Below are 24,831 nucleotides of genomic sequence, written 5' to 3'. Positions count from 1 at the left end.
TTGAAGTAGGATTGAAAATACATGTGCAGTCATCTAAGTATAATCTTTAATTCCATTAATGCTCCCAATGCTGCTGCCGTGATGGGGGTGTTGCACTAATTATGCTTGTTAATTTCTTTTGGATTTTCATCATTGTCATCTGCAGCTGGGGAGCTCCTATGTCTAATAATTTTTCTTTTCTTTTAAAATGCATCTTAATGCTAGACTAGTTATTATAAAAAGAGACTCTGTGCATTGAATGATAATTATTAAGTTGTTTTAAATCATTATTTGGTGAATAATCCAAATAAATCAATAATCTCTATCCTTTTCATTTTAAAAATATTTTAGATGAAAAACATATTGGCACTTAGTATGTGTGCCCTAAGGTTTATTAGCTAAGGTCCAGCTAAAGTCTTCAGGCTGGCCCTGTTCTGAAGAGCTGTGGTACAATTTAATAAAGTGGAAGAATATTACCATAATTCTCTAAAGCAGTATCTTCCCTCTTCAGAGTCTGTATAGGCTGGTCCAAAGAAGCAGTATCATGACCGTTATTTAAGCAGTACTCTGGAACACAAAAATACGTGGTGTTAATGTGTTTTCTTTGACTTTTTTTAAACAAAAGATATTTTGACTTTAACTATTGTAGGCTATTAATAAAGATGAAAATTCTTTAAAATAGCTTTCAACTTTCATAGTATGTTGCAGTATTTCCACTTGATTTATAAGTTTTAAAAAATCAAAGAATTATTTATATTGATTAATAATGAATTACAGCTGTGGGCGAGTTAGCTGTAAATAATTATATGTTGTCTTTTGGAATAATAGTAGTGAGGGCAATGAAATTGACGGCGGCTGCTGCTGTTTAGACTGAGTGGACTGGAACTTCCAGGGTTGAACCTAAACTGGAAAGCCAGCCCACTTATTACTGAAATTCTGTTTTGGTGCCTTCCATTATAACTGTTAAGTTTAATGATTAAGCTGAGAAGGTTGGGAGAGACTCGTGAAATCTCCACACCTGTCTTCAGTACACAGGAGCAGGAAAATCAGCTAACTGAAGGTATAATAAGGTATAGTGGAACATCACAAGCTAGAAAACTGGAAGAGGTCTGAGGGAAGCAACAGAAATGCTTGTTCATGAAAGCAAGGAGTCTGGGCAATAAAATGGAGGAACTGGAAAAAACTGTGCAGGAAGTCAAATCACATATTGTAGGTATTACAGAAACATGGTGGAATAGCACTCATGACTGGAAAACAGTCATTGAAGGATATGTGCTCTTTAGGAGAGATAGGAATAAAGGTAATAGTGTTGGTGTAATGTACATCAACGAAGCAGTAACCTGTAAGGAAAATATGAAGTGATAGTATGGACAAAACAGAATCTGTTTGGGTCAAAATCACTTTAGGACATTTTTGTCAAAGAAGTTCTACTAGGCTAGTCTTCGGGGTCTGCTATAGATCCCAGGTCAGACTGGGGATAGGTATAGTGGTCTCTTGAATATTATTAGAGAGAAAAGTACTTTTGGGAATTGTCATAATTGGAGCCTTCAACTTCCTGGATATAGACTGGAGAATAAATACCACTAATTCGTGTAGGACCCACTTATTCCTGGATGTGACAGATGACAGTTTTCTACATCAAATGGTCACTGAGCAAACAAGAGATGATGCAGTTTTGGACATAGTTTTAGAAAGTACTCAGGACGTGATAGAAGAGCTGGTCATATGAAATAACCTTGGATTGAATGATCACAAATTAATTTAGTTTAAATTATATTGAAAGATAGTTTTGATTATGTCATCAACTATTTTTTTTATTTTAAAAGGCCAGACTTTGGAAAATCAAGGGAATTAGTTCAGCTGCACTAAAGAGCTCAAGGACTTAAATGTGGAGGAGGCTTGGAATTTCTTCAAATCGGATATCAAAAAACTGCCTGAAATTTGCATCCCAAGAAAGGGGGAAAAACTGGAAGGGAAAAGCCTTCTGGATGAATAACCACCCACCTGGATGAATACCACCTCAAAAAAGGCTATTGAGAATAAGAGGACTGGAAAAGGGGGTTAACAAACAAAGAAAGTTACATCGTGAAAATTGTAGGAATGAAGTGAGAATCGCTAAAAGTCAAGCTGAAATTTCTTGCCAAGGAAAATAAAATAAATAAGAAGAGGGTTTTCAGTCATATAAATAAAAAGAGAATAGGGAATTCTGAGGTTGGGCTGCTATGCAGTGTGGTTGGGAAGGAGACTAAAGATAATTTAGGTATGCCCAAAAACTAAATGAATACTTTTTCTTGGTTTTCAGTAAGGATGATAAAGGCTGATGGAAATAAGAGTCTGGAAATGGAGATCACCACATCTGAGGTGAAAGAAAAACTTGGAAAGAGCTTAATGCGCTTAAATCTGGGGGACCGGATAATTTCCATCCCAGAATACTGAAACTGGCTCATGAGATTGCTAGTCAGGTAGCAAGGATTTTTAATCTATCTGTTCAGAGGTATGACTGGAGAATAGCTAATGTTGTACTTATTTTTTAAGGAAGTGGGGTGGGGGAAGTGATCTGGACAATTTCAGGGCTTTTAGTCTGACCTCAATAGTATGCAAGGATTTAGAACAAATAGTGAAAGAGAATATTAAGTTTATAGAGGTAAATGGTAAAGGGGATGTAATGCAACAAGGGTTTACCAAAGGTGCATCGTGCCAGACTAACCTGATTTCCTTCTTTGAAAAAGTAACTTACCTTTTTTGGTAAAGAAATTACAGTAGATTGAACATACTTGGACTTCAGTGAAGCATTTGACACAGTACCACATGGGAAATTATTAGTTAAATTCAGGAAGCTAGGGATCAGTGCAAGCATTGTCAGGTGGATAAGAAACTGGCTAAAGGGGAGGAAGGCAATGGGTGGTGCTGAAAAGTAAGTTAGCAGACTGGAGCGAGGTTACTAATGGAGCTCCTCAAGCATTGGTCTTGGGACCAATTTTATTCAACATTTTTATTAATCACCTTGATAGAATAAGTAGGAATGTGCTAATGAAATTTGCTGCTGATACAAAGTTAGAAGGCATCATCAGTGCAGAGGAGGATTGGACTATTATACAGGAAGACCTGGACGACCTTGAAGAGTGGAGTGACAGAAATAGGATGAAATTCAATAGGACAAAGTGCAAGGTCAGGCACTTAAGGTCAAATCATAATTTCTGCTACAAACTGAGGGATTATCACCTGGAATTGACAGTGAGGAGAGACTTGTATGTGTAGGTCAGTCACAGGATGACTGTGTGCCACCAGTGTGATGCAGCTCTGAAAAAGCAAATGCAATCCTAGGATGTATTAGGCAAGGTATTTCCAATAGAGATAGACAAGTATTAATGTTGTTGTACAATGCACTGGTAAAACCTCATTTGGAATACTGTGTACAATTCTGGTTGCCCATGTTTAAAAAGAATGAATTTAAACTGGAACTGGTGGAGAGAAGAGCAACTAGGATGATCACAGGAATGGAGGGCCTATCTTATGACAGGGGACTGGGAGAGCTTGGCTCGCTTAATGTAGCGGAAAGAAGGCTGAAAAATACATTAGGGAGTAAATACCAGGAAGAGTAAAGAACTGTTTAAGCTAAAAGACAGTGTTGGTGCAAGAACATCTGGATATAAACTGGCCATGAACAAACTCAGGCTTCAAATTAGACAATAGTTTCTAACCATGAGAGGTGTGAGGTTCTGGAATAGCCTCCCAATACGAGTTGTAGGGGAAAACAATTTGAGAGAGAGAGCTACAAATTTGAGCACATTTGTATGGCAGGATTGCTTGTGATATGGGACAGGGCGCAACAGCCCTGGGGCTCACTTCCAGTTTGTGTTTTATGTTCATAAAGCTCATGGTTCATGGTCTTAGTAAGCTGCTGGCCAGTATCAGGATTGGAAGGGATTTTTCCTCCGAGTGTATTCTGGGAGAGTTTATCTCTTCTGAAGCATCAGGAATGGAGGAGGGACACTGAGTGGGATAGGCCGGGGCTCTCAGTTGGCACCAAGCATTCTCTCAGGTGCATGTCTGCCTGGTTCTTGCTCACGTGCTCAGGGTCTAACCGATCACCTTATGTGGGATCAGGACCTTGAGCGTTTACAGCTTGCCTTTGCAACATGCGGGTACTGGTTACTTGCCAGGATTATCTGGCTATAACTCATTTAATCATTTCCCAGCCATTTCAGAGGCCTGCAGCTCCGGTGCACCTCAGTTCCTACTATTCTCTGCCTGTGTCATAGAATAGTCTAGTATTCTGTGGGGCTGTAATACTTTGATCCCACTTTGATTGTTGGGTTTAGCGTGTGGGTGCTGGGTGGTATTATTGGCCTCTGATATAAAAGAGGTCAAACTAAATGATACAGTGGTTCCTTCTGGCCTTAAACTCTGACTCTTATCTGGTTGGGTTTTTTTAATTTTTTTTTTAAGGTTAGCATGTCCCAAGCAAAGAAATTACTAAATGATTTGTGTGTGTTCTGTAGATGTGCAGTTACCTACTGGCATTAATAGTAGAGCTAACTTAGGGGTTTTCGTACCAGTTTTCACTGATGATCATTCATAGTTATGGTATACGTAGAACAAACAGACAGTGGATGTTCGTGAGAAATGTTCTTTCTTTTGTAGTCTGTTAATATGTTAAGTGCAGCAGCTCAGCTACCTCCATCCCATGTCTGGCTGAGTGACAAGGAAACAGGTGGGGAGAGGCTTCGATCAAAAATTCCACCACAGTGACGGGAATGGATTCACAACACATCAGGGCCATTCTGTCAAGATCCTCAGGCACTATACATACTAGGAACAGGCATTATGCCGTAGCGTGGTCTGAAAAGGGTCAGCACACTGGAAAGCAAAACATTGCAGATAACCTGGTTGCCTCAAACCACAGGGATTCCTGGTGGAGCTAGCCTGTTTTGGACACTCTGTGGTCTGCAGAGTGATATTCCCACATGACATTGCCCCAGCATTCCAGTAAGTGGGCCCTGGAGGCAGCAGAGTTGAAAGATCACTAGTGCTAAGCAAGCCAAAGCATTGTACACTTGTCATCCCAACACAATAGCTACTATCTCAAACTGTATTCGTACATTTTGGTGGAAGAGAAAAAGAAAGTCATAATCCAACTGTGAGACCCAAGGGCCACTGAAGCTGGCCACGTGCCATATACCTTCTGGGGTGTGAAGAACATTGCAATGCTGGCAACAGGAGAAAATGAGAATATGATAACGAAGTGGGGATCAACAAAACCGAAGATCATAAAGGACAGATCCAGGAAAAGTGATGAGCAGACTGTCGTAACACTACATACTAGAGCAACAAAGCAGCACAAGGCTGGGAACCCCTTACACAGGAGCACAACAGGGGAATCAGGAAAAGTCTCTTCCATCTGCAGCCCTCTACCTGTCATCACTAAAATGTACTAGGCAGAAAAGCAGTGGCAGCACTACTCAGCTGGGTACTATTGCAGTGTCAAGAAGTACTGACCTACATCACAGTTCATACCACCGTTATAATATTGGATTAAATATAGCAGATGTTCTTTGAGAGTAAATAAACAACATAACCCAGTCCGGGCCCCGAGTAGTCTCTGTCTATTTCAGAGTTTTCTATAACACCAATCAGTCGTTTCTAAATGCTGCTCTACAAAATTACATCTGTATGGAAAAATCCAAAGTGCACTTGATGGAATTAACTGCTTTTTTTTCCTTTGTCAGGTTCTAGGGACCTCTGTTTGGAGTATATCTACGGTATCACTTCTTTTTTCATTCTTCCATTTATGATGGAGTAACTTTTTCTGAAAGACACACTCTGAAACTGTAGTAAGTCTTGAGTGGGCATTTGGGTATGTTGGTGCTCAAAAGTGCATTCAAACGAACTTTAAAAGTAAACATTAAAAAAATAATTTTAGTTGTACTTGGCAGTTCAGCTGGACTGCTGAAAACAAAGCTACATTTTTTTGCATGCAAAATTTTCTGCACCTTAGTGTCCAACTGCTTAAAATGTTAATCTGACTGAGTTTTGGGGAGAATTTGTCTTAATTAGGCTTAGGGTTAATCAGCCAGATGCCATCCTCCAAACTTAATGTTCAGGCAGCACAAAGGAGCTAGAATCTGTCCATAGCAGGCTAGCTGACAGTTCTCCAGGGAAGGATAGAAGCTCTCAGCTGATGTAAGAACTGTATCCTGCACTAGCCACTCCATGATTACCCTAGAGCTAGGAGAGTGTCAAAGACAGATCAGAGCACAGCTCTCTTCTGACAGCCGTCGTATCTGCATATCTGGTCTCCCAGCCAGTCCCTGTGCTGTTCTAACTCTCCAGTACTGAAGCCAGCACAGTGTGGCCAGTAACAGACTCCTGGATGCCCACCCCCCATTCTCATTTGCTGAGCAGGTATCTGTGCAAGAAAGAATCTGGCCCAGAATTATTATTATTATTTATTTCATTAATTTATTATTCAGGTTAAAAAAATCCGTTGAAAATAATAGCAATTAGAGGGTTGAGGTTAAAAATCTTGGGCCAAATCTGTCTTCACTCCCATAGAAAACTGTGGGAGATTTGTCTGAGTAAGGACTCTCTGCAGGATTTGGCCTGAGATTTTGACTTTTAGAATTAGAGGGAGAAATTTTGGGAAGGGTTTCCTGTAAAATTTGACGGTATTATGTAGATGTTAATTTTTTCCAATGAGCTAAAATATTTAGATATACACCTATACCCCGATATAATGTGACCCGATATAACACAAATTCAGATGTAACACGGTAAAGCAGCGCTCCCGGGGGGTGGGGCTGCACACTCCGGTGGATCAAAGCAAGTTCGATATAACAGTTTCACCTATCATGCGGTAAGATTTTTTGTCTCCCGAGGACAGCGTTATATCAGGGTAGAGGTGTATTTCTAACTCAGACAAGTTGATGAGTGCCATTGTTGCATCTTCAGGGCATGATCCAGTGTGTTACTTTGTTCAGAGAAAAGAAAAGGAGTACTTGTGGCACCTTAGAGACTAACCAATGTATTTGAGCATAAGCTTTCGTGAGCTACAGCTCACTTCATCTTTGTTCAGAGACTACATTCAGTTTTCTAAGCAAAAATATTTACATCTTGCACAGGAGTGTGGGTGAGAAGACTGGCAGCAGGAGGGGCTTGGAAGGGAATTCTGTGCTGATGGCAATGGTGGCAGTGGATGCTCAATGGCAAGCTGATGCAGGCCTTTTTATTTGCAAGCTGACTGGCAGCTAGCATGAGGCATTAGATCCTCTGTCCTTTAAATTGGCCAGTGGAGCAATGCAAGTGGTGAATGGCCAAGGTAAAATGGTCATGGTACCTAGAGAAGTTTTTTTTTTGGAAAATGGATCTTTCAGTTTTAAATTTGCATTCTGTGTTACAAATGGTGCTTGGAGGATTTAACCCTAAAACTACAGGGAGGTATTCTAATCCTATTGAATTCAGTGGGAATTGAGTTTTGCCTTTGACTTCAGTGAGTCCAAGATTTCACCAAATATGTTGCATATGCACTTGCACCTGTAAAAAGATGTCAGCCTCCCCCAGGCCTACCAACTAGTCTTTGCTGTCTTGTTAAAACATGCCTTAGGCACACTAAACCTAAGGGTTACCAAATCAAAATGGAATTGTATGTGCAGTTGCATAAGCACTTACCTATTTTATGTGCATATCTGCATATTTTGGATATTCAAATTTGTCCCATTATGCAGAGCTTAGCTTCACTTTTGAGAACATGCAGTGCATATTGCTACTGCTGGGGGAATTTTGTTGAAAGAATTGTTGGTCACCTTTAAGAGCCAATACCACTGCAGTAAAAATCAGGAAAATTAATACAGAAAATAATTAGAAGATTTAAGGCAATAAAATTTATCAATAATTCCAAGAGCAATGAAAGGATAGCAGACTCTGTCATTAACCCGTTTGTGCCTCAGTGGAAACTCAAATTGTTCCCTAGCTGTCAGTGTTAACATATAGAAAGGGTTGTATGTAGTCTTTTCTTAGACTCAGCCATCCCTCTCTCCCAGCCAGGACCAAATGCTAATACCAAGATGGAGCTCTTGTAAGCAAGTAGCAGTTTTTAGCCCTGCAGCTGCTCAAATATCCGATCAGTTGCTGTTAGGAAGCACGGGGGATTGGTATTAAACTCTGTCAACAATATATTGTATCATTTATATAAAATATACAACTTGTGAGCATTTATTTTTAACTTACTGTTGCAATACAACATGAACTATTTCAGTTATTTATGGGTGTTAAGATGGACATCTGCATGAATTGCAGTTCTACTGTAAATATTTCTGAGCATAGACAGGTAGATGCAATAGAAAAAAACAGAAAAATCTTAAATTGCCGATATTGTCAGAGTTGCCATGCAGAATGAAGTTGTTTGACAAAGTGTTTCCCTGGTGATTTGGCTGCGGATGAAAATGTCTTCAGCAATAAAATTTCATGCTTGGATCTCAGCTCTGTGTGCTCATCAATCAGTAAATGGCATATCAAGGATCTTTTTGCTGGATTAGTTAATCTGGTGGCAGAAATATGTGAAACATTGATATTCCTTGGAATTTTTGTGCATACTTTTTTTCCTCTTAAACACATTCATTTTAAGAAAATATATTTTGTCATCTACAACTTACTTTACTAATCAACAGTGTAGCATTATGACAGGTATAAAACTTCTTTATGTACAAAGATTTTCATAGTTACCAATAGTAAAACACTGCAAGTAGTTTTCAGTCAAGGGAAAAAGGCATTGGTACTTTCAGTGACAACGCATGTAAAAATCATAATAATGGGGTACATCGTTTTCAGGGTTTTACAATATTCTCTAACCAACAAATATCTTCTATAATTTTAGTCACTACTTTTTGTTTTAACCACAATTTATTAGAATTAATCATGTTCCATAACTGCTGATACTTAAAATATCATTAATAGGTTTAGAAATTTCAGTTACATGGTAGCAAAGGAATAAATCACCTGCTCCTTTAATTACCTCTGAACGAAGAAGCTCTTCAGGGAAACTGCCTTCTGTGTTACTGAATGACTGTCAGTGAAGAAGTTGCTTTCCTTAAAGGATGCTCTATTAAAGACATCATTTCACACTTTTTTATGCAACATCTGTTGCTGCCAATACTAAGTCTTACACAGTAATTTCAAATATGACAGATGCTAGTAATAACTGTTATTTCATACCTACTTATTAAGCACAGGTTAGATTTTATTGGAAGCCATATAAAGATTTTGTATAAAATACAGAAATCAGTATATACTTGAAAAATATCCCTGCCTTTTTTTTCAGGCAACTGCAGTGAAATACACTAAAACATATTATACCAAAACCCCTCTGTCTGGAGTACCATGTCCATCTGGTGGCAAATATTCCAGGAGAACAGTTATTCTTGCAGCATTTTCCAATTGCATCTGTTCAAAAGGAGCTGTTCCTGTAATATTCTCAAGACCAACCACTCGGGGGTGGGAGGGAAGCAGGAGGAATCATTGGGAAAGAGAAGGATCTGAAAGGAGAGAGACTAAGGGCTAGTCTACACTGGCAACGCTAAAGAGGCAGCGCTTTAATGTGCCTTGTGTGGTCACGGTGCAGTGCTCCCCCAGCGCTCTGAAAAAACCACCTCAATGAGGAGCATGGCTCCCAGCGCTGGAGCACTGTTTACACTGACGCTTTACAGCGCTGCAACTTGCTGCACTCGGGGGGTGTTTTTTCACACCCTGAGCTAGAAAGTTGCAGTGCTGTTAATTGCCAGTGTAGACAAACCCTAAGAAAGAGGGTGAATTTATAAGAGAAGCAGGAAAAGGATGACAAGAGATAAGCATGGGGGTGAGGGGAGACCAGGAAGTTGAGGGAAACAGGGAGAGGGAGAAAGGCAAGAAAAATGGGAAGAGCAAGTGAAAATACATGAAGACAACCAGCTGATTAGGCAAGGGAGAGTGCGAAGAAATAACAGAAGAACAGAGAAAGTTATGTAAAAGTAGAAATCTAGGATACAGAATAAGCAGGGAATAGAGGGTAGAATGGCACAAACTTCACTGATAGGGGAAAACAGTCTGCAAGAGGCAAAAATGGGGAGAAAGGGAGACAAAAAGGAGATAGCCACAAGCACAACAAAATTTCTTTTAAAAAGCGTGAGTGGGTGTTCCTTTTCAACAGCAAAGAAAATTGTAATGTATTTATTGCTGCTGTATTGGCAATAGAATCATTTGGGACAAATTGAGATCGTAGTTTTAACTCAAGGCCCGGAAATAAGTCAGAGCAGTTTTAGGTTGTCTCCCTTCCTGATGGTGATAGGGAGCAACCAACTTCATGTTGTTTGTAATGTGCCAATTTTGTGCCTTTTTTTCCCCCAGCCCAAACCAGCAGACCCTTAATTGTGACTACTCAAACAAATAAGGGTTGCAGGATTGGGCCTATAGTGTGTCAGACATGGGGGACAAACACGCAACTGCTTCTGTTAAATTGTGGCTTGGATTTACCCACTTGTGCAAGGGAGTAAAAAATCTTCAGAGCCTACACAGACCTGGGATCCAGGAGCAAGCAGGGCTAAACTCAGAACGACTGTGCAAGGGTGGTGGGGAATGGTTAGAGCATTGACCCCATCCCTTTATTTGCTGGCCAGCACAGTTGAGAGACTATGGGAGGGGGACAGGACATAATTTTTGGCTGGCATAAGCAGTAAATTACTGTCTTATGGAAAATGGGTGGGGGGCGGGAGAAATGTGGCTACAGGAGAGGGTGTGCTGCCTCTTACTATAGGCTCTGTCCTTGTGACAAAGATTAGCTCATCGTTATCACTTCACAGGATAATTGACAGTCAAAAGGTTATTAACTAATAGGTCTTTCCCATCTCTAACTTTTAGTATTTTATGGAAATAAGAGTAAAATTCCACTCAAGAATTTTGTAAAAGAAAAATAGTGGTGGGTTTTTTTCTTAGTTAATGATGTGGGAGTCGGGCAGCATTTAATGTATTGAAGGCAGTGAGAAAAAAATTGAGCATAAGGTACAGGGACATGTAGGTTGGCTTTGGATGACCACATTTGTGTGTGAAAATTGCATATCGCCTCCAAGAAAATGGCTTTTTTTTCCCTGTGTACTGAAAGGTGTTGTAAAGTTCTCATTGCAGCATGTGCACTTCTTTATTCATTCTCTCTCTCACACACACAAATTGCAGTAATTCTAAACTAATTATTTAATGGGTTTTTGCTCTTCTTACTAAAAATTATATATATTTTTAAACTTAATTTTTATGCAGAGGAAATACAAGAAAGTCTGCTGTAAAACTGTTCCTGCCTGGAAATAAGATGGAGTTCAGAACCAAGTTAAATGAGACCATGTGCCCCGTTCCAGTACTGGAGTAATGTAGATTCAGTGTAGGTACAATGTGAGCTGTAATAGCAAATAGTCATGGCCCAACGAGAGTGGAAAAGCAAATAGGGGTTTAGGTAGAAAATCTTCCCTAGAAAAGACCAAAAATAAGTAAAGTTGAGTTACTTTGTCTTTTAGCTTGTTTAAATTATTTCTGCCCTCTGTGACCATAGTAAGTCCAAAGAGAAAAGTGAAGACTACTCGTATGTTTGCAGGATCAGATCCCAAGTCTGTGCACAGTAGAGAGAGAACAGGTGAGCATTTAAAAATAAACTAAGGTGGTATTTTCTAAACTTTTTTTCCCTCCCTGAAGCAAGATCCCCCACGGACATAAATTAGTGTAGCTCCATTGTCTTGAGTGGGGCGACACTGATTTTACAGCAGCTGGGAATACAGAGTATTATTGTTTTAAATGGGCACTATAGTGGTACCTACGGCATGCAGTCAGGAATCATGGCCCCATTGGGCCTTTCTGATATTGTCCCTACATGCTCGTTCTATTCTTTTTGCACTAATTCTTAGCAATTTTCCTTGTTTCCACCTTTTATAGGATTCTTTTTTTATTTTCAGGTCATTAAAGAGCTCTTGATAGAGACATATTGGCCTCTTACTATTCTTTCTATCTCTACTTTGTATCAGGATAGTTTGCTCTTATGCTTTTCACATTGTCTGCTTGAGAAACTGCCAGCTCTCTTGAACTCCTTCTTCCCTTAGCTTTTCTTCCCATGGGACCTTGCCTACCAGTTTTCTGAGTTTGTTGGGGTATGTCTCTGCTGCAGCTGGAAGCAAGCCTCCTGGGCCAGGTGGACAGACTTGTGGTAGCAAAGCTTGAGCCATCACACTAAAAATAGCTGTGTGGACGTTGCAGCACTGGCAGAGGCTGGGGCGTGCCGCCTGAGCTCAGATCCAGGGGGCAGGGTAAGCTTGCGCTCGAATGGCTAGCCCAGCCTTTCCTGGTGCTGCAACAGTCACACAGGGTGTTTTTAGCATGCTAGCGCAAGCCCCACCCACACAAATCTTGGAGACTCACTCCCAGCTGCAGTGTAGACAACCTTAATGTCTGTTCTGTTCTCATTGTTCTGCTGCTCTTGCTCCTTCACTTGTGTAGAATTAAGAAATCTCTCTTTTCATGATCACTTTCACCCAGATTGCTTTCAACTTTTAGATTTCCAACCAATTCCTCCTTGTTAATCAGAATCAGGTCTAAAATTGCTGTCCCTCTGGTTACTTCATCCACCTTCTGAAACAAGAAGTTGTCCCCAATACAGTCGAACTTATTGGACACTTTGTGTTTTGCTGTATTGCTTTTCCAACAGATATCTGGGTAGTTAAAGTCCCCCGATACTAACAGCTCTTGTGTTTTGGAAATTTCTGTTGTTTGTTCTAGAAATGTCTCATCCTCCTCCTCCTCCTCCTCCTGATATGGTGGTCTACAGTAGACCAGGCCATGATGTAACCTGTGTTTTCCCAGGTTATCTTTACTCAGAGACTTTCCATTGGTCTGGCTCTCACTTCCTTCTGGACCTCAGAACAAGTGAATACATTCTTGATGTACAATGCAAGAGCTCCTCCTTTTTTCCCTGCCTGTCTTTCCTGAATGAGCTGTTCCCCTCTATACCAGTATTCCAGTCATGAGATTTATCCCACCAAGTCTCTGTGATCCCAGGCAAGTCATAATTAAGGTTAAGATTTTGTCATGATTATTTCTAGTAAAAGTCATGGATAGGTTGCGGGCAATAAACAAAAATTCATAGGAGCCTGTGACCTCTCTGTGACTTTACTAAAAACCCCACCACCATGGTGGGGTGCACAGTCCTGGCCCCAGCTTCAGCCTCTGACAGCTGAAGCAGTCACAGAGGTCCAGTAGAGTCATGGAATTCGTGACCACCATGACTAAATTGTATCCTTAGTGATAATTTAGCTTGTGTATTGATACCTCCAGTTCTTCCTGTTTTCCCCCCATACTCCTCCATTTGTGTACAGACATCTAAAATGTTCAGCACTCCAGAATCCCTCACTGTTTTCCCTTTTGTTGCTCCTATGACCCTACTGTAATTAGCTATTCTGCTCCCCCAACATTTAGCACTCTGTTGAGATCACCTTTTTTTATACCTATTGGCAGGCTTTTGTCACCTTCTCCCTTCAAACCTAGTTTGAAACCCTACTCACCTAGGGTGGCCAACCCTCCTAGTTTTGCCAGGAGTCTCCCGGAATTGGGCTATCTCCCAGAGGCTACTTCTGCCAAACCGAAAGATTTTAGGTGCCAACAGTCTGGCGGCGCAGCAGGGCTAAGGCAGGCGCCGTACCTGCCCTGGCTCCATACTGCTCCCGGAAGCAGCCGGCACATCCTTGTGGCTTCTAGGGGTGGGCAGGAGGTCTCCACCGCCTCGAGCGCTGACTCCAAAGTTCTCATTAGCCGGGAACTGCGACCAGTGGGAGCTGTGGGGGCGGTGCCTGTGTTTAGGGACAGTGCGTGGAGACCCCCCTGCTTCCTCCAGAGGCTGCTGCCAGAAAGATGTGCCGGTCGCTTCCAGGAGCTACCAGAAGTAAACGCCTCACCCCCTCCCGCATCCCAACCTCCAGCCCAGAGCCTGCACTCAAACTGCCTCCCAGAGCCTAATCCCTTACCCCCTCTCGCAACCAAACTCCATTCCAAAGACCACACTCCCTCCCAGAGCCCGCACCTCCTCCTGCATCCCAAACCCCTGCCCCAGCCTGTTGAAAGTGAGTGAGGATGGGGGAGAATGAGCAATGGAGGGAGGGGGGATGGAGTGAGTGTGGGATGGAGCCTTGGAAAAGGGGCGGAGCAGGGGCGGGGCCTTAGGGCAAGGGTATTTGGGTTTGTGCAATTAGATGGCAACCCTATCCTCACTGATGCTACCACAGGCTAGTTATCTCACTGTAAAAAACAAAAAACAATAAAAAAACACACCTCACCTTGTTGGGAGTGAAGACCTATCCAAAGAGATGATAAATAATACCTATTCTTGGAGCCATATTTTATAGTTGTAGTTAAGACCTAACACACAAATTCCAGAACATCAAGAATCCAAGCACAATCCGTACAAAAGGGGCAGGATTTCCACCCTGCACTGGAGCAATTGTTTTGGGTCCTGAACCTTATGGAATAGCACCTTGTGAGACTCCTTCTCTTCTTCTAGCCCTGTTTCCTGATTCACGTGGCACCCAGTGGACCAGCTGCTCAGATACTATTCATAAGCCTAGCTTTTCCAGATGATAGAGCTCAGCTGGAACTGCATCTCCTCATTGCCAGATGTGGACACGTGCTCCAACATCTTCCTTGGGCCAGCTTGAGACACATGAGCATGTTAGTATTGAAATACATAGCCAATCAGATCTGTAAAAGAACTGTGATCTTGCAGAAGTGGGTGCTGGTGAAAAGGGTGTGCAGTGAGATCTAGGTCTTGTTCACCCCGATTTGTAAAGGTGAGCAGCTTCCAGAAAAGCTAACCCCAGGACAATATAAACTAGAGAGACCACTTTAAAAGTGACTGGTTCAGTATGGGATGGTCATGGAAGTACTATTTGTACTAATGCAGCTGTGTGGTAGTGCTGGTTGTCTACCTGAAGACTGGACTACACAGATGGATAGTATGGTAGATTGTTTTGCTCAGACTAGAAGCTGGATTCTCTCATCAGCTCCAACTCCAGAGGCACGAAGGGGCTGTAAGTGGCCAGCAGAGAATACACCCTCAGAAAGAAGGAAACTCCCTGCTGGTTATGTATGCCATCTCCGGGCCTTGTAGCTGCCAGCACTCCCAGATGCAGTATAGGCTGCAGGGACAGAGTGAGGCTGACCACTGATTTGCTACACCTATTCTCTACTGGTATAGGGTCCATTAAAGACTGTGTCAATGACCCAAGTTAGAGCTGTCTGGGAGCAGCTTCCATTAGTCCTTCCCAGTGGTACCCAAAACCTAATGTAAGAGAATCTGGTATGGTGAAGTTACGGGAATTGCTGCTATTGTCTGATTAGAGCAACTGGTCAGTTCTTGGTGCTTTTAAATCACCAAAAACTTTGAGTGGTAGGTCTAAAAAGTTTGTTAGAAATGAGAGCAAACTGGGGTTTAGTAGGACCATTAAGTCTCTACGGAACTCATAGTCATGTGAGTCTGCATGCTAATTGCATATAAAGAACTTTATATAGAACTGAATCAATTTCCAGTGAAAAGAAAAGGAGTACTTGTGGCACCTTAGAGACTAACCAATTTATTTGAGCATAAGCTTTCGTGAGCTACAGCTCACTTCATCGGATGCATACTGTGGAAATGAAGTGAGCTGTAGCTCACGAAAGCTTATGCTCAAATAAATTGGTTAGTCTCTAAGGTGCCACAAGTACTCCTTTTCTTTTTGCGAATACAGACTAACACGGCTGTTACTCTGAAATTTCCAGTGAGTTGTCAATAAATGTATCTCCTGAGCCCCATGCTATTGACAGGCTAATGAAGTATCTTCTGAGACACAGAGCCATTGGCAAATCTTTCTCTAGTTTCCTTCTCTGCCCCACACCAGCTAGGACTTTTTTTAACGCTAGCTTTATGTTGCAAGTGCTGGGGTGGCGGCTGCTTCAGCTGCTAGTGGTAACCAGCTGTTTACCACCCAATGTGTGTAGCGTGGACCATAGCAAGCAGATCAGAGTGCTCTTGTATGTTTCAGGATACCAATTTCACATGCTGAAAGTTAACAAACATTTTAGAGGAAACACTAGATTCAGAGGCCTGCATATTTCACCTCTGCAACATGTTCAAAAAATCCATGCACCTGGAGTCTTGCAATTCTTCACCTGGGACTTCAGCAATGCAGCTGGATCTCCATTATTAGTCTTCCTACCTTCGTAGTTAGATGATACAATGTAAGATATTGTTTCAAATCTATGTTCCCTTTCCACTCCCCCAAGATCAAAAGGCACCATTAGATCATTTTGTATTAATCTTTGACAATTTCAGAATACACAGGGTAGTGTTATGATTGAATAAGCTAGTTCCTATCTTCTACATTCCACATCTTCCCCTATTACCGGAGTGTGCATAGGTACCAACAATGTAGGATGTGAACACTGCTTCCTTTAATGGAAACAAGATGCTCAGCAAGAGCAGACTGCATTGATGCACATTAGCTAACCTTATAACAGCAACTGCTTTGGTTAATGAATACAGTGAGTTTCCTGGTGTATCACTGTTTCTGGTGATGGCTATAAAAAGGGGATGCAGTCTATTTGTAACCCCCAAGGAGAGTTACATAGATTCCTGGGACCCCGTCTGCTGGCAGCTCAGGCAGAGGCATGCTGTCCCTGGTAGGGAGGAGGAGCCAAGGCAGACTCAGAGTCTGCCCAGCAACCAATAGGGAATGAGAGGCCCTCTCAGGGAGTTGAGAAAAGGGGATAAGCCATTTTGGAGTCAATCTGGAGCCAGCCAGGAAAAGGGCAGGACTGGGTGTGTGGGGAGCTGGTGAGTCCCTGGCCTGCATGCAGGGTTCCCCCTGAAAACAGGCCTCTAGGGACCTGACAGCAGATCTCTCAGCTTCCCCACTGATGATTCCCAATTTGTAGAGTTTGCTGGGAAATTTCCCCAGCCAGGCTGAGTTCACCCTCCAGCTCCCTCGGTGAGACCAGTCACCACATGGTCAGCTCTGCTCTGGCTGCTAGTCCAGGGAAGCTGCCTGCGGAGTGGTGTCTGGAGGCTGGGCTAGGAGGCTACAGTTTGGATGTTAGTGTAGTTGTGTAACCTACACCTTGAGCCCTGCACCCCTTTGTGGTGAGGGGAAATCCTGGGACTGACACAGCCTGATTCCTGCCTGAAGAGGATGCCAGCCAGCAGAGAGCAGCCTCTCTGCAGTGACTGTGGAGTCCTGAGTCATTTTCGAACCTGAGGATCATTCATGGAGTTTGTGAGTTTAACATGTTTTAGTTAGTCAGGTAATTTGTTTTGGGGACCCCCTGTTCCCTGAACTGTGTCCTCAAGCCAGGGAGTGAGGGTTTGAGGATTTTATAACCTGTTGCATACTGTACCTGTGCAGGGATTTACCACCTTCTCCCACTTGTGAGTCCTTTGGGCTGTATTGAACCCAGTCAGCCACACTGCTAAACCACTGCAAAGAAGAATTTTGTGGTTATAGGTCATCAAGGGCCCCAGCAAAGTACGCATACCAACGGGACACTAATTTTATATTTGCTACATCAAAGTCACGGGTATTTTCAGTATCGGCACCTGTGACCCTAAAAATAGTGTTTTACCCTGTTGTGTTGTGTTTGTCTCCTGTTTAATATAATTATTATGTTGAATATATTGTATGTGTTTGTGTTACTTCTTGGAAGTCTCCAACTATCTGGCAAATAAGTGGGGATTACCCTGTAGTTACAATTTTCCCCACAAGCTGCTCTGGTGACCCTGCCAGGAAGGAGCGAGGGGGGTGGAGGCATTGCCAAATAATTTGATAGGAAAAAAGAAAGAAGATACATCCTGTTGAGTGGGTGGCGGGCTCCAAAAGAACCCAGACTTGTAAGCGGATTGGCATTTAAAGGAGGTAAACAGGTGGAGAGGGGGTGCTACATATCCATGTTTCAAATTTGCATTCCACAGCACGTTTAACTAAACCCTGGCTACATGTCAATATCCTACAATATTTTTTTTAATGCTTTGTGGACTTTTATAGCCAATATACCTATCTTGCTGCATGGAAACTGCATATCAGTGACTTTGCCTAGACAATTTAAATAATGATGAGCATGGTACTTGGTTGGTATCATAAAGAGGTGCTTGTTTTTCTAGTTTTCAAAAAATGCCTGAGTTGCTAACACTAATTACAAAACAATTTATTATGAAATATGTATGTTAACTGTGAACAATCTAGAAAACAGTATCTTTGCACTTCCTGAGCCATTTTATTCAGTAGTTAAGTGAAATACAAATTCTCAGTGATTTCCAGGAAAATTATACTGAGATATTATCTCTGTAAAATGTTTTCCTTTTATATAATGTGCCCCCTGCATTTTCTTCCTTCAAATGTAGTGTTGCTCTTCCATTATATGCCAAGTTCTGAACTCTCTGAAGTCAATGGCAGAACTTCTGTTGATTTTATTGGAAGCAGAATCAAGCCTATAGTTCACCATCATTGCATCTAAATGAAAGCTTGGTAAGGAGAGCTGCCCATTGAGGATATTAATACAGTCTCTGTCGTAGGCCTTGAAACCAGGGTGATAGAGATCCAGGAAGTCAGAAGTATCAGATGCTGCCAGAGTTTTGTTCCACTGTAGTCTTCTCCATAGCATGAAGGTTTTAAAATTGGCTTCTCCAAGCGTGAAGGTTTTAAAATTGAGCAAGGTCTTTAATGTTAAATGAGCAAAAGTTTAACCAGTGCTTGTTAGAGGGTGGTCAGCGTCTTGTTCTTACGGAGTGGGACATATTTAACAATTCACCTCAGAATTGGACCAGAGTCTTCTTGGCTGGCTTTCACCAGCTGTAAGGGCTATGGGCTCATCTTGCCAGGTCATGCTCTTCATCTCCTCAAATTCATCTAGGACTGTTGAAAATGAAATCAGGTGAAATGTTGCCAGCAAAGCCTCTTATTAATTATTTGTTATGATTTGTTAGCTCAAAGGGAGCACAGTCCTTTTCTCAGAATGCTGACTATCTATAAATATTGCATGTCTATCTCCTCGTGCTCTGATACTGTTCCCATTTGTGGCCAAGTTTGTTTTAAGAATCACGCTGTAAAGAAAGGGGTGATGTAAACAGGAAAAGGTAAATATCAGAACAGTGTGTTGTGCTATCTCAATAACTGGTGCAGTTTGCTGATTGCTCAATTACATTTTAACAGTATGATATCAGTAATGAAGAGCTGACTAGTAAGTATAGTTCAGTATAATTCCCCAAGTACTCTTGAACTATAACACAGCGAGAAAGAGTATAATGAAAAATTATGGAGAGGTAGCTGGGGGCTTACCTTATGATCTGTGTTCATTACAATAAATGACATTTTCACTGCAGTGTTACCATAAAGATTATTGGCTGCTGTGTACTGTGGGTCTCTCCTGAATAGAACAGCTTTGTCTGCATAGTGTTAGCCATGAAAAAAACACTAAAGATCTGCTTAATTTATTAATTATTTTCCATATATTAATGGTGTACTGCTCTGATCAAAACTGACAGGAAAATGGAGATGCGCTTCCCTTATAGCCAGTTGTTTCATGATACAGTGGTAATCAGTATGTGTGTCACGATCTCTGATGCCGCACAACTCCAAATATGCATCTGGAAGGTCCATAGACTAGTAATTAGCTCTCCATGAACAAGGAGTCACTGATCTCTGTCTTGCAGAATTGTAGGGTTTTTGATTTGAGGAAATATGTGATGTGGGAAAAGTTTGAGTGAGCAGGTTTTACTTTGAGATGAGAATTACCAAGGGACTAAATCCTAAACCTAACTATACTTATTTTTATTTCAGTTTATTAAAAAAAAAAAAAGCCTATTCCGCTATCTAGGTACCATGCCATCAGTTAAGAATACATTTAAAAAATAGCAGTAAATTCCATGCAGCACCCAGTTAGTAAACACCTCTCACCAATGCTCTGTCCCCACATAGCCCATAAACCCTAAAAGCAAACAAACAAAATCCTCACACTGATCCGCCTCACTCTCCCCAAGCTCCTCTTCACAAAGATGGGTTTCACCATGTGTCCCAGAGGTCAACGCAGTTGGGCTGTTTTGGACCAATGGCATGGAGTTAATATAGTTGAAAGGGTCACTGCTAGGAACCTGAAGAAGGGTTTCATATGAGAGACAACAAAGTCCATTTTTGCATTGCTAAAGCAGTCTGGTTGCAAAAAATCAGGGAAAAAAAAGGGAAACTCTCCAATTTCCCCACTCTTCCTTCTCCAATGGAATTGGAGGAGGAAGTATGAGGGGGAGAAATTGGTTGCCTTTCTGAAAGATGAGCTTTAGCTAGACACAAGTTGTTGGGCTTAATCAGGGGCAACTGGGTGAAATGTAATGTCCTGTGACATACCTGGGGTCAGAGTAGATGATCTTAGTCTCTTCTAGCCTTAAACTCTGTGAATCTATGAACTATGGCAACTTTATGCTACCCAAAGTTTCTTTTCCTCCAGTAGTATAGCTGTCCCAACACCCAGAGGATTGTGAGTTTTCCCTCTTCTACAAGCAATGAGATCTACCAACCCCAACATAAAGTATCGTTGCCACAGGTTAATTCCAGGAGACTTTATTTTTTGTAAAAAATCATGTTCATTTATTAGAATATCCCTGGAGTTTGTTCTCTTCTTTTTATCAGTAAACTAATTGTAGTTAGAGGGAAAGAAATGCATAACTGCTATCCATAGAATAACTTAAAGAAAATCACTCAGTTAGTACTTAGCCATTTTTACCAAAAACTATATGAAGAACCTTGAAATCAGTTCCTGAAACATTTAAGAAAAAAAAAACATAAGTGTTGGCTTTAAATTGAAAGGGCTTAACATGAACGGCAGCATTAATGTAAGGGAGGGATTAAAGAAGACTTTTTTTTACTTGGACAGGGAAGGTCTGAACACGTTTTATGCATTTTTGCTCAGTGTTGGTCCAGAGTTAGTTTGAGAGCAGGCAGGTGTTTCTGATCTCAAGTCAGTGGCCCAGACTATATTCCCAACCAGGTAAATCAGTGTAACAGTGCAGTGTGCAGATTTATATACTGCATGCTCATACAGTAAGGCACACAAGACACAGGTGTGATGATACAGATCACTTTGAGTAAACAAATCACAGACACACTAGTGGAGACCAGCACCGTTTCCTCGTAGATGTATTTTGCTCCACAGCCTGCACTGTCTCTTGCTAGCGTGGCTGACCCGGCTGGCTCCGCTCATTCTCATTCGTCAGATTGGAGGATGCCACTTGTCCAAAAGGACATCTCGGCCCCTTCGGGTCTGTAGAGCTGGGGGGGATACCGATGCCTAAAGCCTTCTCCTGCTCAAACATGTCAATGGAAAAATACATTTTAAGCTGTGAAAGGGGGGGAAGGTATAAGGGGGGGGGCATCTTTTAAGATTCCCATTGATGTCAATGGATATTCTCAGGAATAAGAACTTAGAGAAAAACCTGAGTTTCTCCATTATTTGAATATTCTAAAATGCATGCAAGCATTCTACTAGGGAGGAGAGCGGGAGATGGAAGGGGTGGAGGACACTTTCATTTTCATGTAAATTGTATGTATCCACAGTAAGATATTCACAGATTGAAAGACTATCACTTGCCCCATGCAGAGACATGAGATGTAAAGTGTTCCCTTATTCCACTGCATAGACAGCCTGCTTCACCAGCTTATACATGGACAGCGGAGCAGACTTCACTGGGCCTCTGCTCCCTCTTCTCCCTGTGCAGAGCGGGATGGTGGCTGGCCAACAGATGTGAACTGTCACAGATTGAGAAGTACTCTGATGTTGGCCAGTGGCAGATTGCTTCCCTCATGAAGCATGGGGCGAATGAAGGAGTGACTGAGTTATGATTCTGAATGTCACAATTCTTTTCTTGGGCTACTGCAGCTACCTGCCACCCCTCACTTGGAGATAGGCACTGTCTAGCCCATTGTTGCATATGTCTAAAGGATCTAAACAAAATTTCCTATAAAAATATTCCATGCTTTGAGAAAGATCTAAGATCCCGGGTCCAGTAATCAGGATTGTATAAGCAGCCCCTTGTGCCAGAATGGGATACTCAATGGGACTCGGTATGAGCAATGAGGTCCACCATTGTGGATCCACTTGCAAACCTAGGGTCTAAGTGAGTAATATTTTCTAATTATGATTCTTGCTTGTTCAAAATTGAGCTAGTTTGGGTCAGGCTACCTTACGTGGAGAAAGATGACTCTCTGCCCACAACCCCTTCTGGCATCCTTTTGACTATTCTGGATTTGTTTGGGGACATCTTGTCAGTGTCACAGACTTCCTAAATTAAATCTTAATTTAGGTTTCTGCTCACAGAGTAGGAAGAGGAGCATTTTTTAAGTTATAAGTGAATTCTGCTTCTTCATTTGATTGTTTTATAGAGATCCCCTTCATGGCTTCTATTTTGCTGTACACACTGTCCAAGATTTTCAAGTGACTCAATTTTTGGGTGCCCAACCCATTACACCTTAAAGAGGCCTGATTTTTAAAGGATGGGTGCTCAGCAGTTTTAGAAAGTTTCAGGGTTTGCTGAGCACCCATCTGCTGCAAATCAGGCCTCTTTAATGTGTATTGAGTGGGACACACAAAATCTCTAGTCATTTTTGCAAGTGTTAGTCTGTTTCTTTTTCTTTGAAGGGATTTTTTATAAGCTTCCAACAGTGCTCCTCTATCAAGGTGCCCATCTAAGGTACAAAATTCAAAAAGGTGTTATGCTCAGAGGGTATTAAAAGATGGCTTTTTTTATTATAAAAGAATTGCAAAGCATCCTCTTGGAATTCTTTAACAAAAACGTTTAACATTCATTAACACAGAAAGATCAACTCGAGGAACTGTGGATAAAATCAGTCTTTCTCAAAGCTGCTGTTTCTAATTTACCTAAAATCACAGTCAGGTTAAACGTCACAAGCCAGTAAAAGTTTCCTTACCTACCTTACTAATGATGCCTTATTAACTTACCGACGATTATGGTGGATTCTCCATCACTGGAAAATTTTAGATCCAGTTTGGCTCATTTCTAAAATATATTGTGACAGGGCAAGGCCAGATGGCTATGGTAAAGTAGTGAGGAACAGGTATGTTAGCCCCAGGCTAAACAAATCCCTGGTACCATGGTAACCAAATGGTAGTTGCTCGAGATTAATCAAGACACCTGGGGCCAATTAAGATCCTTCTAGAAAGCAGTGGAGATAGCTAGGTTGATTGAGACACCTGAAGCCCATCAAGGGCTGGCTGGAACTAGTTAAAAGCCTCCCAGTTAGTCAGTGAGGTGCGTGTGTCAGGAGCTGTAGGAGGAAGCCGCGCTGTTGGAGGAACTAAGCAGTACAGATCCATATCAGGCGTAAGGAAGGAGGCCCTGAGGTAACAGTGAAGGAGATACTGAGTGGGGGCTGCTGTGGGGAAGTGGCCCAGGGAATTGTACACGTCCTATTTCCAAAAAGTCAGCTACTATAGCTGCTACTATTAGGGTCCTTGGGCTGGAGCCCGGAGTAGAGGGCGAGCCCAGGCTCTCCCCTACCCTTCCCCAATTCCCTGAGACTTGGAGACAACAGAGACTGTGCGAGGGAGGGTTGCTTCTCCTCACCTTCCTTGCTGGTTTATGATGAAAATGTCTCAGTAAGCTGTGACTGTTTCCTCTAGAGAGAGAGAAGGGCTATGTGGAGGGTCACAGTGAGCCCCTGAGGCTAGCGAAATCTTCCAGGAAACGCAGGAACCACAGAGACAAGGACAGAGCTTTATCACAATATGCTGTAGTTCAACCACCGCTATTGAACTTGAAGCAGAAATTAATTCAGGAAAGTCCAATGTTCTGAGTTACCAGGAAGCTCAGACTAGAGGATCACAATACTTCCTTCTGGCCTTAAAGTGTATTATTAAAAATTAACGTTTTAGAAACCTAGTTTACTTTTGTTTTTATTTACTTTGTGCCTTTTGGTTTAGCTTGGAGTGTGTAAATAGGCTAGTCAATTTCACTTTTGTTTGTAGTTTTCAGTCAGCCGAAACTTGTCCACCTCAAAACCCAAATGAGACCCATCATTTTGTAGAACCCGTAATCAGCATGTGCCTAATGTACCCAGCCATTTGATGGCCTCGTCGTCAGCCGGGTGGAGAGCTGGTAGCCCGGCGTCGAAATAAGCTAGTGGGCACTCATCAAGGATATGCGACGTAGGCTGAAGTTGACCTCAGCTGCTTCGCGGGTCATTAGAAAAGCCCCATTTAAAGAGAGTGGCTGCACAGTTGTCCTATCCTGTTCGAAACCAGTACAGGGATGACCACAGGTGACTTGCAAATCAAATCCTGGTAGACAAATGGTTGAGTTAGTGACAAGAATGATTAACGACTATAGTCGCTGACCACTTATTGCACCAAGCAGATTCCACCATCATGTCCTGTGGGGGCATAAATGACCATAAAGGGCGTCTAGAAGACAGGTAAGCTGGAAGGTGGTTGAAGGGGCCTATATACAAAAGCAGGTCACTGTTCTCATGGATCTTAGCCAGCAGCATGACAAAGGCCTTCTCTCAGCGAATACGCGGTCATGCTAAGTTACTAAGTATTGGTCGCTATGGCAACAGAGTTTCCTGTAAAGCCCCAGTAGCAATACTCGTAGCTTTAAGCTCTACAGCAACCAGCCTCATGTGAGATGAGCGACAACAGACAAGAGCACAGTATTCTGCTGTTGAATAGACAGGGCTGATGTTCTAAGGATCCAGGCGCTCCACCCCAGGTCGAACCAGTCAATTTTCTGAGCATGTTTGTTCAAGTGCTGACTTTGGCTGCCATCTT

General features: G+C 42.0%; 1 protein-coding gene across 2 annotated transcripts in view; it reads left to right on the top strand.

Moving 5' to 3' along the window:
- RSU1 (Ras suppressor protein 1) overlaps window positions 1-24,831 on the top strand; it is a 180,642-nt gene that overhangs the window by 147,776 nt on the left and 8,035 nt on the right. The gene's annotated exons all lie outside the window — the stretch shown is intronic.

Source organism: Chelonia mydas, chromosome 2 (genome assembly GCF_015237465.2).
Source record: "Chelonia mydas isolate rCheMyd1 chromosome 2, rCheMyd1.pri.v2, whole genome shotgun sequence".
Classification (NCBI taxonomy): Eukaryota; Metazoa; Chordata; order Testudines; family Cheloniidae; genus Chelonia; species Chelonia mydas.
This window is presented reverse-complemented; position numbering and strand designations above follow the sequence as displayed.